The sequence below is a fragment of the Cetorhinus maximus genome, chromosome 23 (genome assembly GCF_964194155.1).
Source record: "Cetorhinus maximus chromosome 23, sCetMax3.hap1.1, whole genome shotgun sequence".
NCBI classification, from domain to species: Eukaryota; Metazoa; Chordata; class Chondrichthyes; order Lamniformes; family Cetorhinidae; genus Cetorhinus; species Cetorhinus maximus.
Window position 1 is genome coordinate 46,751,892 of NC_135901.1, and position 12,915 is coordinate 46,764,806.

Below are 12,915 nucleotides of genomic sequence, written 5' to 3' on the forward strand. Positions count from 1 at the left end.
CCCCTTTATTAACCGACTTACAAAGCCTCTGGGTTAAGGAGGACCTCAATTTGAAATTTCACATACTCGTTTTCAAATCCGTCCATGGTCTCTCACTCCCTACCTCTGTAATCTCCTCCAGCCTCACAGCCCTCTGAGATATCTACACTTCTCTAATTCCGACCTGCTCAGAGTTCCTGATTTTAACTGCTCCACCTTTTGTGTCTCCCCCAGCAGCTGCCAAGGCCACAAGCTCTGGAATATCCCCCTTAAACCTCTCTACCTCACTTTCCTCCTTTAAGATAATCCATAAAACCTACATCTTTCAGTGAATTTTTGTGCATCTGCCCTGATATCTCTTCAGGTGGCTCAGTATCAAATGTTGCTTTCTAACACTCCTGTGAAACACCTTGGTACACTCCATTACACAATAGAATTAATTCATTACCATTTTAGGGTGGGCAGAATCTGTTGGTCAACTTAGGCACTAAAGTGGAAGAGAGATGGACTATAGCGCAGGATAAACAACTCCTGAAAGATACTGTGGGAAGATAAAGCTGGGGAGCCAGCAGCACATGGTCAGGGGATGGGCAGCAGTGGAAACCTCATTTAGACACATTTGGCAGAAGGAACATTAAAATCCTAAACATAGTTAAAATACATCCATTATTAGAGACAGAGAAAGTTAGACAATGGCAGAGAGGTGATCAGGGAGAGCAGAGGATGAAACAGAGCAATAGATGGACATGGATTCAGATCCATAGTAAAGGAGTCACGCCAGCCCCAGACCATGAAATCTCTCATAGATAACAGAGAACAGCACTAAAAGCCCTAAACTGTTGATGAATAATCAAAAATTCTCAACTCTGAAATAATTACAGTTTTTAAATTTAAAATCTCCTGCTGGATCCCGCAGCTGGAAAGATATCAGAAGCACTGGAGTCAGAGAAAAATCTCCCAGTTGAGGAAATACCCGGGGAGCGGAGTGATGTCACCGTGTAATTGTCGATGTGTGATGATGTCACAGTGTAATTGTCGGTGTGTGATGATGTCATAGACATGAACACAGAACATCCGGGTCTGTGCAAACCAGTGATCACCACACATTGTGAAAGACGTGAGGGTCCTTGAGAAAGTGCAGAGGAGATTTACCAGGGTCAGGGATGAGGGATTTTAGTTGTAAGGTTAGTTTGGAGAAACTGGGGTTGTTCTCCTTGGAGTAAAGTGGATTGAGGGGAGATTTGATGGAGATGTATAAGTTTATGATAGGTTGAGATAAGAAACATGAAGATGTTCACATTAGTTGATCATAAAAGGTTTACGGATACAGACTTAAGATTTGAGGCAAGATCTATAAGGGGGATGTGAGGAAAAAACTTTACACAGTGAGTGATTGAGTGATCCGGAACTCAGTGCTTACACTCAGAGGCCGATAATATTCAGGTCCTGATGAATCAAGTGACTCTGTCAGCTCTTGATGTGATGTTTGGTTTGAGTTTCCCGTCTACAAATCCTTCCCATTCAACATCCTGTAAAAAGGAGATTATAAAAAAACTCTGTCACTGTCAGTCTAGGATAGAAATTGCGAAGAGATAAATATTTCTCTTTGTTTGCGTTTGCTGTGTGTAAATCCTCCCCTTCTAACTGTAACAGGAGTTTCCAAAATCCATCCCTGTCAGTCCAGGATGCACAATATTCTCTCCTCCTGCTATCTGGACCAGGATGACCGCGCATGCGCCCTGCTGCACAGCCGCTGCCCACGGGCCGAGCAGAGGGAGAGACCCAGCCATTTCCGGTCTGTTCACCGCAAACGCGGGACCGGTAGTTTTATATTAAGGCTCTGCGGCCTGCACCAAGTGTTTATGAAACCTCCCTGTCCACACCGCTGGCTCCATTCCTCCCGCAACACCTACTAACTCTGCTATTCTGCTGCACTCGCCATTTTCTTACCAGGTCGCCGGCTCCGGTCACGGAACAGCAATGCGCATGCTCAGGTAGGAGACTGCAATGCGCGGGTGCCAATTACTCTTCGCTATGCGCATGCGCAAGGCCTTGGCGTTGTGGGTAGAACACTTTCTGTCCCGCTCTGAATGCTGGGTGTTAGGTCCGCCATTGGAGACCGATATTCTTGCATGTAAAATTATGTTTCATGTTCCGATGATGATCGGACGCTTGGAGAGAAAATTTAAAATTATTAATTCGATTAATAGAACAGTCAAAGTACACGGGCCATAGTACAAAGTACCATAGTTCTGTCCTGGGTGTAATTAACAATGGAACAAACCCCAACAGTTAGAGGTGAATTCACTGGATTCTCAGCAGTCCGGGTGAAGAAGTGATTTTTCCTTCCATACGCCGAGCATTTAAACTCTGCTTTGTCATTCAGAACGTGACTGTTGCGAATTAAATCCTTTGAACTTTTAAAGCTGGATTGTTAACAGGTGGCCAAACTGAGAAAATCCCTTCACAGAGTTTTCTTCATCAGATGTAACTGCTGCTGTGTCAACTATTAAAGTGACACCTCAGTTAAACCTTATTTATTCTAATAATGCCACTGCGCAAAGCTAATGGAGTTTCCCCAGACAAGCGGTGGTCTAGCAAACGCAAACTGTTCACACTTGTGGTGAGCAAAATGAGTTGATTTCAGCGCATTGCACACTCTCGTCTGGGATTGAGTTTAACAGTTATAGTTTATTTTCCAAAATTATATTAGCAGATTGAAACATTATTTATCTGCTGGAATGTTGAAATGAGAAGGAAATGCTGATGGGATGGGAGTATGCTAATCCTCCCTCTGATACCTTGTGAAGTGAAATGATGCCCTGTCTACAAGGAGCACGTGTCCAAGCTTCCCAGAGGGTAGTTTAAACGGTTGTGTTAACCCATCTAACATAACTAATAGTAACACTACTTTGAACGTTATTTATAAATAATAATTTTAGGAAACTCTGGACACAGTGATGGCTCCTTGTGCATTATACCCAGTTCAGACTCAGTGAGGGGCAGTGGGAGCAGAGAGAAGAGAGTTTTCTGCTTCATGTTGACACATTGTACCCAGTTCAGACTCAGTGAGGAGGAGTGGGAGCAGAGAGAAGAGAGTTTTCTGCTTCATGTTGACACATTGTACCCAGTTCAGACTCAGTGACGGGAGTAAGAGCAGGGAGAAGAGAGTTTCCTGCTTCATGTTGACACATTGTACCCAGTTCAGACTCAGTGAGGAGGAGTGGGAGCAGAGAGAAGAGAGTTTCCTGCTTCATGTTGACACATTGTACCCAGTTCACACTCAGTGAGGGAGAGTGGGAGCAGGGAGGAGAGAGTTTTCTGCTTCATGTTGATACATTGTACCCAGTTCAGGCTCAGTGAGGGGCAGTGGGAGCAGAGAGAAGAGAGTTTTCTGCTTCATGTTGACATATTGTACCCAGTTCAGGCTCAGTAAGGAGCAGTGGGAGCAGGGAGGAGAGAGTTTCCTGCTTCATGTTGATACATTGTTGGGAACTGGACAGAGCAGTTCTGATGAATCATGCACCCCCAGCTGCTGATTTTGCTGAGTGCTTCCAGCTTTGTTTTTTTACTTTTAAATTTCAAGATTCATCTTCTGCAATTATTATTTTTATAGATCTGTATTTCAATTGATCCCAGGCTTGTGTTCAATTTGTGATTAGTATTTTTTCTGTTTTGTGTATCCATGCACAGAATGTGAGACAGCATTTATTGCCAATCCCTACTTGCCCTTGAGAAGGTGGTAGTGAGCTGCCTTCTTGAACGGCTGTAGTCCTTGTGGTGTAGGTACACCCACAGTGTTGTAATTAGGATACAACCTTTCAGAGCCAATAATTAAACTTGGCTCAAATATATTAAGAGGAGAAATGAAAGCAAAATGTTACTTATAAGGTACTGAAACATGATATTTTTTCATGTGCTGATATAATACGCGTCTATTTCATTGATTTTTTAACCTGTGTGCGCTGCTCCACCTGTGTTTTCCAACCCATCTTTTGAAGACTCCAGTCGAGCAAAGAAAGCAATCAAATTTAAATCAGCAAACTCGAACTTTATATTCACCCCCTTTCAGAATCAGGTGATTTTTTTTTGTGCTAAGCAGACTTCATACAATCCAAAGGAAGACATTTTATTAAATGGAAGTGACTTCCATCCCATCTTAACTGGATAATCTTAATTATTGCGCACGTGTCCTCTGAAGTCTGTGGCACATTTGTAACATTTAACTGTTAAGATGGCTTCTGAGTTTAATATCACTGCTCTAAATGGAGAAATCCAACTAAGGTGATAGTTGTAACTGTTTGTAAATATCAGGCTCCAGGTCAGTAGCTGGAATTGTTTTTTTTAACACATGTGACATTTGTTGTGTGACGTTTGACGTGTAACTTATGGACACTGGCTCCAATGCTTTATGCATATTTGTAAAGGTAAATGCTGGTCTGTTTTATAATGATTGGTGCACTAACCTTCTAGTGTTCGTTTTCTTATTTTGAATGCAAAGTTGGGGCTGTTTTCAGGATGAGCTGTCTTTCTAAAGCCGGGACATCCGTACGAGTAATCCAGAGGGTGGCTCATGCTCTGAGGACACAGGTTCAAATCCCATCACGGCAGCTGGTGGAATTTAAATTCAATTAATAAATCTGCAATCACAAGCAATGAGACTATCATCAGATTTCGTAAAAACACATCTGATCACTCATGTCCTTTAGGGAAGGAAATTTGCCATCCTCACCTGATCTGGCCAACATGTGACTGATAAATAACAATAAATAAGCAAAATAAATAAAATAAGAATAAGAAAAAATGCGCTAAGTAACTGATTTCCTGGTGGTAATTTAACCTGGAATCACCATGGGTGATATTAATAATTAACACATTCCCATGACGTCTCAGTTTACCAAAGCCTGTCCCAATCCATGTGAATGATAAATTTCTCACAATAGTGGGAGGTTAATTTCTTAGTGAAGCTTCATCTATTGTACCCAATATTTCATGCTGCCATTTATCCATTGATGCGTTTTTGACATTCAAAAGTTTCAGAAATATTACCAAACAGAAACAGACTGTCACCTCCAACAAGTCGATGTTTAGATTCCCCAACAGAATTAGTCTTAATCTCACAGACCCGCTAATCTGCCACGCTCTTTCTCCCCGTGTCTTCCCATCACCTTTTTAACATTTTCTTCTATGTTGCCCTGGTCTCTGCTTCAATCATTGACTCTGCTAATACATTTCATAGTCTCCATGGAGAAAACAACTCATCCAACTCAGGAATAGAGCCCAAATGTTCAAGTATCTCTCCCTCGCTGTACTTCCACACACGAGGCAGAATGCCACTGACTGAGCTGCATCCTTTCTGTCTCCTCAGCTCCAATCCCACCGTGTGGAGCTGAAAAACAACAGTTTTCACTGATTGACATTTAATCCAATAAAACACTGCAAAGCACTTCACAGGAGCATTCCCAAAGTTTGATCGTGACCCACCCAGAAGGAGATATGAGGATGGGTGGCCAGGAACGTGGTAAAAAGGGTAAGTTTTAAGGAGCATATTAAAGGAGTGGAGAGAGAGTGGTCAGAGGTGGAGAGTTTGAGGGAGTGAATTCTATCATTTGGAGCCTCGGCAGCTGAAAGTGAATGAAGGATGAAAGTGAGATGAATTTTATGCCGAGAGCTTAATAGTGAATTGACTCTAACTTTCTGAAATGGTTTGATCCACTTTTCAGAAGTGAGTCAAATCGCGGAGTCATAGGAAAGCACAAGAGGAGATGGTTTGACCCACTGTGCCTACAAGGGCAGAGCAACCAGTCCCACTTCCCCACCCTTTCCCCATACAGGAGGAGATGGTTTGACCCACTGTGTCTGCAAGAGCTGTGCAACCAGTCCCACATCCCCACCCTTTCCCCACAATGCTGCAGATTTTCCTCCTTCTCGTCTTCCCTTTTCAAGGCTGAAATTCATTCTGTTTGCATCATCCCATTAGGCAGTGATTTCCAATAAATCAATTTCAATTTTAAATAAAACACCTTATTGCCTCTGGTACTTCCGATACTCACCTTAAATCGGTGCAATCTGGTAATCGACCCTTCATCCATTTGAAGCAGTTTCTCTTTAATTTCTCTATCTGAACCTTTCATGATTTTAATCAGTGCAATCACAATTCCTGTTTTTCCTTCTCGGCCTTCAGAAGAACAACCTTAGATTCTTCGGTCTATGAACTAAGCTGTACTTCCTCATTTCTGAATTTGAACGCGGGTTTGTATCGTCACAACCAAGTTTTCTCCATGTCCCATTTGGGGGGAAAAAACAAGGTATTTTTTAGCTGAAGAGTTAATGGATAACAGCAGCATTGGCAAATTTTAGGGAATATTTTCTGGCAGTTTATGTGTCATAAAAAAGCCTGGAACTGTGCAGCCTCAATATGCAAGGGTGTCAAAAGAGAACATAATATGGCTGTTCTCGATCTACCAACCTCTCATGCAATTCTTAAATGTAGTAACTAATTACACCACAGGAACATGTACCAAGGTGAGTTGCAAGATGCCCTAAAGCTGGTATTAACAAGCCGAAGTTTCGGATTGTAGCCACAATAATTGCAGTTATCCTCATTCCGTTTCAGTTACTGATGGACAGTGATAGGATGCAAGGCACAAGGAATAAACTGACTAAAGGGATGATGCTGCGAGGCTAAATGTGGGTGGTAAAGGGATAAGTTTTTCTGCTTGATGTTCAAACCGGCAGAAATATCACTCCTGCTCAAACAATCGCAGCCACTATTTCAAAGCAGCACGCCAAACCGAGAAGTATAACATTCTATAATTTTATATTTCCCAACAGCACGGTTGTTTTTTCACGCTCATTCTGCCATTTTATAAACCAATCCAGCGAAATATATTTTTTTACCTTGTATCCTGTTCGTTTGAAGTCAAGACATAGAGCAAATTCAATGTGTTTTCTTGTCATTTCTCGAATGAGATTTTGGAACCAGGCTAGTTGAAGGACACTTTTATCGGTGCCAGTCCTTCACTGTCTCTCACTGTTTAAACAGGCACTGTTATCATCAGCCTGTTATGTACCTTACATACGAAAATAAGAACTAGGAGCAGGAGTAGGAAATTCAGCCCCTCGAGCCTGCCCCGCCATTAAATACGATCATGCCTGATCTCATTTCGGCCTCAACTCCAATTTCCCGCCCTCTCCCCATAACCTTTCAACCTGTTACTAATTAAAAATCTGTCTACCTCCTCAAATTTATTCAGCGTCCCGGCATCCATTGCACTCTGAGGTAGTGAATTCCACAGATTCACGGCCCTTTGAGAAAAGTAATTCCTCCTCATCTCTGATTTAAATCTACCACCCCTTTGCCTAAAACTATGGCCTCTCGTTCTAGAATGCCCCAAAAGGAGAAACATCCGCTCCACATCTAGTTTGTCTATCCCCTATAGCATCTTATATACCTCAATTAGCTCTTCTCTCATCAGTGCTGAATTTCTGCTGTGTCACCTTGTCAGTTTCACAGGCGCTGCAGTGATGAGGCTGGTGGGTTTTGGAAATTGAAAGTTGTACATGAGCAGCTTGAACAGCGGGTCGAACAAGTGCCAGCTCAGATTGACAGAATCAATATAAATTGCTGTGAGGAAAAAGGTGGGATAATGGAATTCGTTAAGTTGCCCTCCCACAGAGCCGGCACGGACACGATGGGCCCAATGTACTCCTTCTCTGCTGTAGGCATCTATGATTTTATACTAACAACATCATCCTGTGCATAGGGCCAGTGATCATGGCCGAGTGGTTAAGGCGATGGAGCCCAAATCCATTGGGGTTTCCCACTTCTCATTATTCCTGGTTTTAACTCTGTGTCTACAGAGTTAATTATCGGATACATTGAATCAAATTGATGCAAACGCTCGGGAGTTTTCCAATTTCTGTTCATTCACGAAATTTGCAGTTGGAAATGGAACAAATACGGAGCCAGGTTGGTGTGATGCTTGCTTTCTGGGTGTATGACTCTCCTTAGAGACAAACCCTTGTCCTCTGTCACTCTCTGTGTATATGTCTGTGTGTGTTCCTCTGTGTGTGTCAATGTGGTTCATCACCTCATTTTTACCATCCAAACATTATTCACCTTAGTTCTGCGGCTTCATATTAAGATGGTCCAGATGGAAAAAAAAGAGCAGTTTTCAAAGATGCAAGAGGATATTTCTTTCTGCTTATTTTTGAGCGGAGAGTGTTCACCTGCTAAATGCCCGGATGTTACAAAGCGGAGGATGATTGAAGTTGTCACATGATCTTATTAAGTAGCTGAGAATGCTCGAGGGGCCGAATGGCCTATTGCTGATCATAGGTTTGTATATTCTAATTCAGTGCCAATGCCGGTCAAGGTGATGGTTGTTTCTGCTCTGACTGTGGTTGAGTGGCCGAATGGACTGAGGTGCTGGTCGAGGTTCCTGTGATTTGGGCTCTACTCCCGCGGTTGTTAAACTTTCCGGTGGTTTGTTTTTGAGACGCTTCTAAAAAATCCTCTGCGCGGCCAAGGAACGGCTGATCTGTGTTGCATTTTGGTTGGGAGAATGGGGAGAGTCAGTCTAAGTTGGGTTAATGGCAGGGACTGAAAGTCTTTTTTCTCTGTTACTCCCTGTATCCATTCTATTATTTTATACAAACAACATATCAATTTCACTAAGCAGTTGTTGCCAAATGATTTTAACTGACGGTCTGCAGAATTAATTATCGGTTAGTTGGAATAAAAACTATCCAAATACCCCCTGTTTCTTATTTATGTTATCAGCAAACATTCACTAAATTCGCAATTGGAAATGGAAGAGTAATTGACCACTCCTGATCAACCAATCACAACTGCTCTTTGACAGCAACACGCCAGGCCGAATGGCCTCTTTCTTTCCTGTAACTTTATATAAGTTTATGTTCCCCAATGCCATGGATGCTCTTTCCTGGTTATTCTACCATATTATAACCCATCTATCGAAATGTACTTTATTACCTTGTGTCCTGTCTTTCTGAAGTCAAGACCCGGAATGAATTCAGTGTGAAGTTTTCTTGTCATTTGCAGCAGGAGATTTGGAACCAGAACAGGTGAATGACAGTTTAAATAGTGCCAACCCTTCACTGCAGCTCATTGTGCTTTTGAGTGGAGATGATTTCTGTTTGTTACAAAGTACAGGATGATCTGATTAACTAATGGAGCTGGCTCCAGATTCCGAATGTCAATTCCTACTCTGTTGCTTTTGTTCTATTTCAACACCAGTGAAGGAAATGATTAACAAACTCCAGCGATGTGGTAGCGTGGCTGAGTGGTCTAAGGCGCTGGGTTAAGGCTCTCGTCTCAATAGAGCGTGTGTTCAAATCCCACTACTGTCAAATATTTAGCAGCCCCAGATGGACAAGCAGATATCACCTCAAATTGAGTGTGCGGTGTTGTATTCTGACAGGAAGAACGAGGAGACGATAGAAATATGGGTAAAGGCGGGACATGGAATTATTGCTGAGTTGCTCTTCCAGAGGGTCGGCAAGTGAATGACGGTCTGATGTATCCGTCTGTGACTTCACACAAACAGCAGTGATGTCAGAATCGATCCAGTGTTCACGGTGGAGTGGATAAGGGGATGGGGGTGGAATCCTGTGGGGTCTCCTCACAGAGTTACAAATCCTACCGGCTCCAGTTCTCAGCATTGCTGATTTTGATAAGATGCCCGTGGAATTAATTATTGGATAAACAACATCAAAAACAGGCAAACATTCCCATGGTTTCTTCTTTCCGTTCGTCTGTGTGAGTGTCAATGTGGTTCAGTTCCCCAAGGGAATGGACACATTTTGAACAGACCAAACTTTATTCACATTAGTTGTGCAACTTCAGATCAAAAAATATCAGGGTGAAAGGTACAAGAGGAACTTTTCTCGTTCTCTGCATGCCCCATTACAACATCAGCTTATATTTAGATAGCTCCTTCAATGAAACCTCCAAAGATGGTTCACAGGGTCATTATATAACAGAGTCTGACACTGACACTGACACACAGAAGGAGATGTTAGGCCAGATGACCAAAAGCTTGGTCAAAGAGGTAGGTTTTAAGAAGAGTCTTAAAGGAGGAAAGTGAGGTAGAGGCGGAGAGGTTTAGAGAGGGAATTCCAGAGCTTGGGGCCTCGTTAAATGAAACCACGGTCACCAATGGTGGAGCGATTCTGATTGGGAATGTACAAGAGGCCAGAATTAAAGGAGCACAGGTATCTCAGAGGCTGTGGGGTTCGAGGAGATCACAGAGATAGGGAGGGGCGAGAACAAGGAGGGAATTGAACACAAGGATAAGAAATTTTGAAGTAGATACATTATTTGACCGGGAGCCAATGTCAGTCAGCGAGCAGAGGGGTGAGAGAGGAATGGGACTTGCTGTGAGTGAAGACACAGGCAGCAGTTTTGGATGACCTCAATTTACGGAGGGGAGAATGTCCACTTACATTCCAGAACTGACATTCTGCTGGATCAGCACTGCCCTGTTTCCAAGACCAATATTTATCCTTTACAAGGTGCCTTTCCCAGGGCTACACACAGTCCTCCAGGTGTGATCTAACCAGGGCTTTGTATAGCTGTAGCAAAACTTTCCTTCTTTTCCATAACAGCCTCTGTCACAGGTTGTATAGCAAGGGGAGTTAGATTGTATATATCGACTGAGAAAAATGAGGAGATGCTTGGTCAGAATGAACTTCTTTCAAATATTCAATAAGAAATCAATTGCACAAATAAATATTTATTTTTATTTCGAAGACAACATATGAATCCCCAGTCCAACTCTCCGTGTCATTGGGTCAGGGAACTTTGTTCATTTTCATACACTGAGCATGGACACTGCAGAAGCTCCTGCATCTCTTTCAATATTGTGTTTCTGAACACAGAGTTTTCAAAAGGGGATTGGACAATTATTTGAAATAGAAAAAAATTCTGCAGGGTTATGAAGGAAGAGAATGATATTGGAACTAAGTGGATAGCTCTTTGAAGAAAGCACACACCGATGGGTCGAATGGCCTCCTAATGAGCTGTGTCAGTTTACAATTAGATCAATTTCTCTGCAGCATTCCAAAATGTCCACCCCAATTCTATTCCTGTAAAACAGGATTTTGCAGTGCAGCATGTCTACCCACAGTTTGAAATTCAATACAAGACCCTTTGGCTTTTTCTTGCAAATTGTTTCTGTGGTGTAGTGACCTAGCCAGCGATGCCCACATCCCATAAATGAATGAAACAAATAGTGATTATCACATTCGCTTCACATGTTCAAGGTCACCAGCTCGAAAGATGGCAAAAATATTATCAAAACTGAATCATCTAATTGTGAGAAGCTGCACAATTCCCGCTTGTTGGCAAATAATAGCCGAATACATTATCTCACAGCCATGTGACATTGGCACTTCCCCAGGCTTTGAATAACTTTCTCCAAAAGGCACGGTCATGAGAAAGAGACAATAAATGAGACGAATTTCAGTGAGATAGTTCGCACGTGTGTGAAGTGCTGAATGACCTGCTGATGTGCTCTGATATTTTATGATTCTAATGTCAGGTCATTTTTTTTGCCGCATGGTTATGTTTTTCAGCCGAATTGTACTTACACAAAACAGGGTTTGGAAGTGCAGTAAGACTGCACGGTTTGATATTCTAACTCAGTCCCTGTGGTTCTGCCCATTGTTTCTGTGGTGTAGTGGTTATCTCCATGCGAGGGAGAAACATTATCTCCCAGTTGTGTAGAGAAGTTGTATCGCTCCCATTCTTGTTTGTTGTTGAATGTGAGCAGAATGCTGGATCTTGCAGCCACATTAGATTCACTCTTCGCCATTTCTGAAGATAATATTCAGCAAAATAAGAAGATGTTTCCGCTGGCAGCGGGTGATTGGAGAGTGCGAGGCTGGAATATTCTTACTTTTTCCTGTCTCACTCACCGTGGAGCTAAGGAAGAGGCGATTAATTGATGGGTTTGTTTCAATCCAATCGCCTCAAAGCTTGGTGTGGGAACTCAATGGGCGACAGCCGAGTTTTCAACGTGAGGGTGGGGAATTTTTTTTGTGGTTTCAGGGCCCCAGAACAAACCAGAGCGTTAATGAGTGATTATGGGGAGAAAACAGTGACAGTTTCATTCCTGGGTGGTCTCGAACCACCAACCTTTCGGTTAATAGCCGAACGCGCTGACCAATTGCGCCACAGAGACTTGATAGGGGAGCTTGTACTCTGCAAAATATCCTAAACCAATGGCTCAGCGACAGAAAGCTTCAGATTGCCGTGACTGCAATGACAATTATTCCCTATCAGTTTTACGCTTCCCAAATAAAGGGTGGGACATTCATTGTGGATACATGGAAACGGTCTGATCCCACCCACTGCAGACACATCCATGTCCCCGGGAACAAGCTCTCCGACAAACGGAGCCATCACCCTTCGAGCCTTTCGGTGTTTTGTCTGTTACTGAGTATTCTGATTGTCCCGAAGCCGATAATTCTAAAGGGGTTTCTCTGTTACACAGCGAGTGGTTAGGATCTGGAATGCACTACCTGAGAGTGTTGGGGAGGCAGATTCAATTGCGGATTTCAAAAGAGAATTGGACAGAAAATGCAGGTCTCCGGGGAAAAGATGGGGGAGTGGGGCCAGGTCAGTTAGTTTCCAGAAGAGTAAGAGATCTCCCTTTTCCGCGGAGATTTTTCATTCTCAGAGGGTCTTGAGCCTGTAGACTTATTTTCATCAGAAGTTTGGTCATTGAATTGTCTCAAGGCTGAATTAGACAGATTTTTGATAGACAAGGGATTCAAAGGTTATGGGGCGCAGACAGGAAGGTAGAGTTGAGACCACAACCAGATCAGCCATGATCTCAATGAATGGTGAAGCAGGGTCAAGGGGGTGAATGGCCCACTCCTGCCCCTGAGTCCTTTGTTCCTATGACC

At 42.9% G+C, this 12,915-nt stretch overlaps 1 non-coding gene across 1 annotated transcript; it reads right to left on the minus strand.

Annotated features, from left to right (window-relative positions):
* Positions 1 to 12,114: 12,114 nt before the first annotated feature.
* Positions 12,115 to 12,188, minus strand: trnan-auu (transfer RNA asparagine (anticodon AUU)). Its single transcript has one exon. It is a non-coding gene; the product is annotated as a tRNA-Asn (tRNA).
* Positions 12,189 to 12,915: the final 727 nt, after the last annotated feature.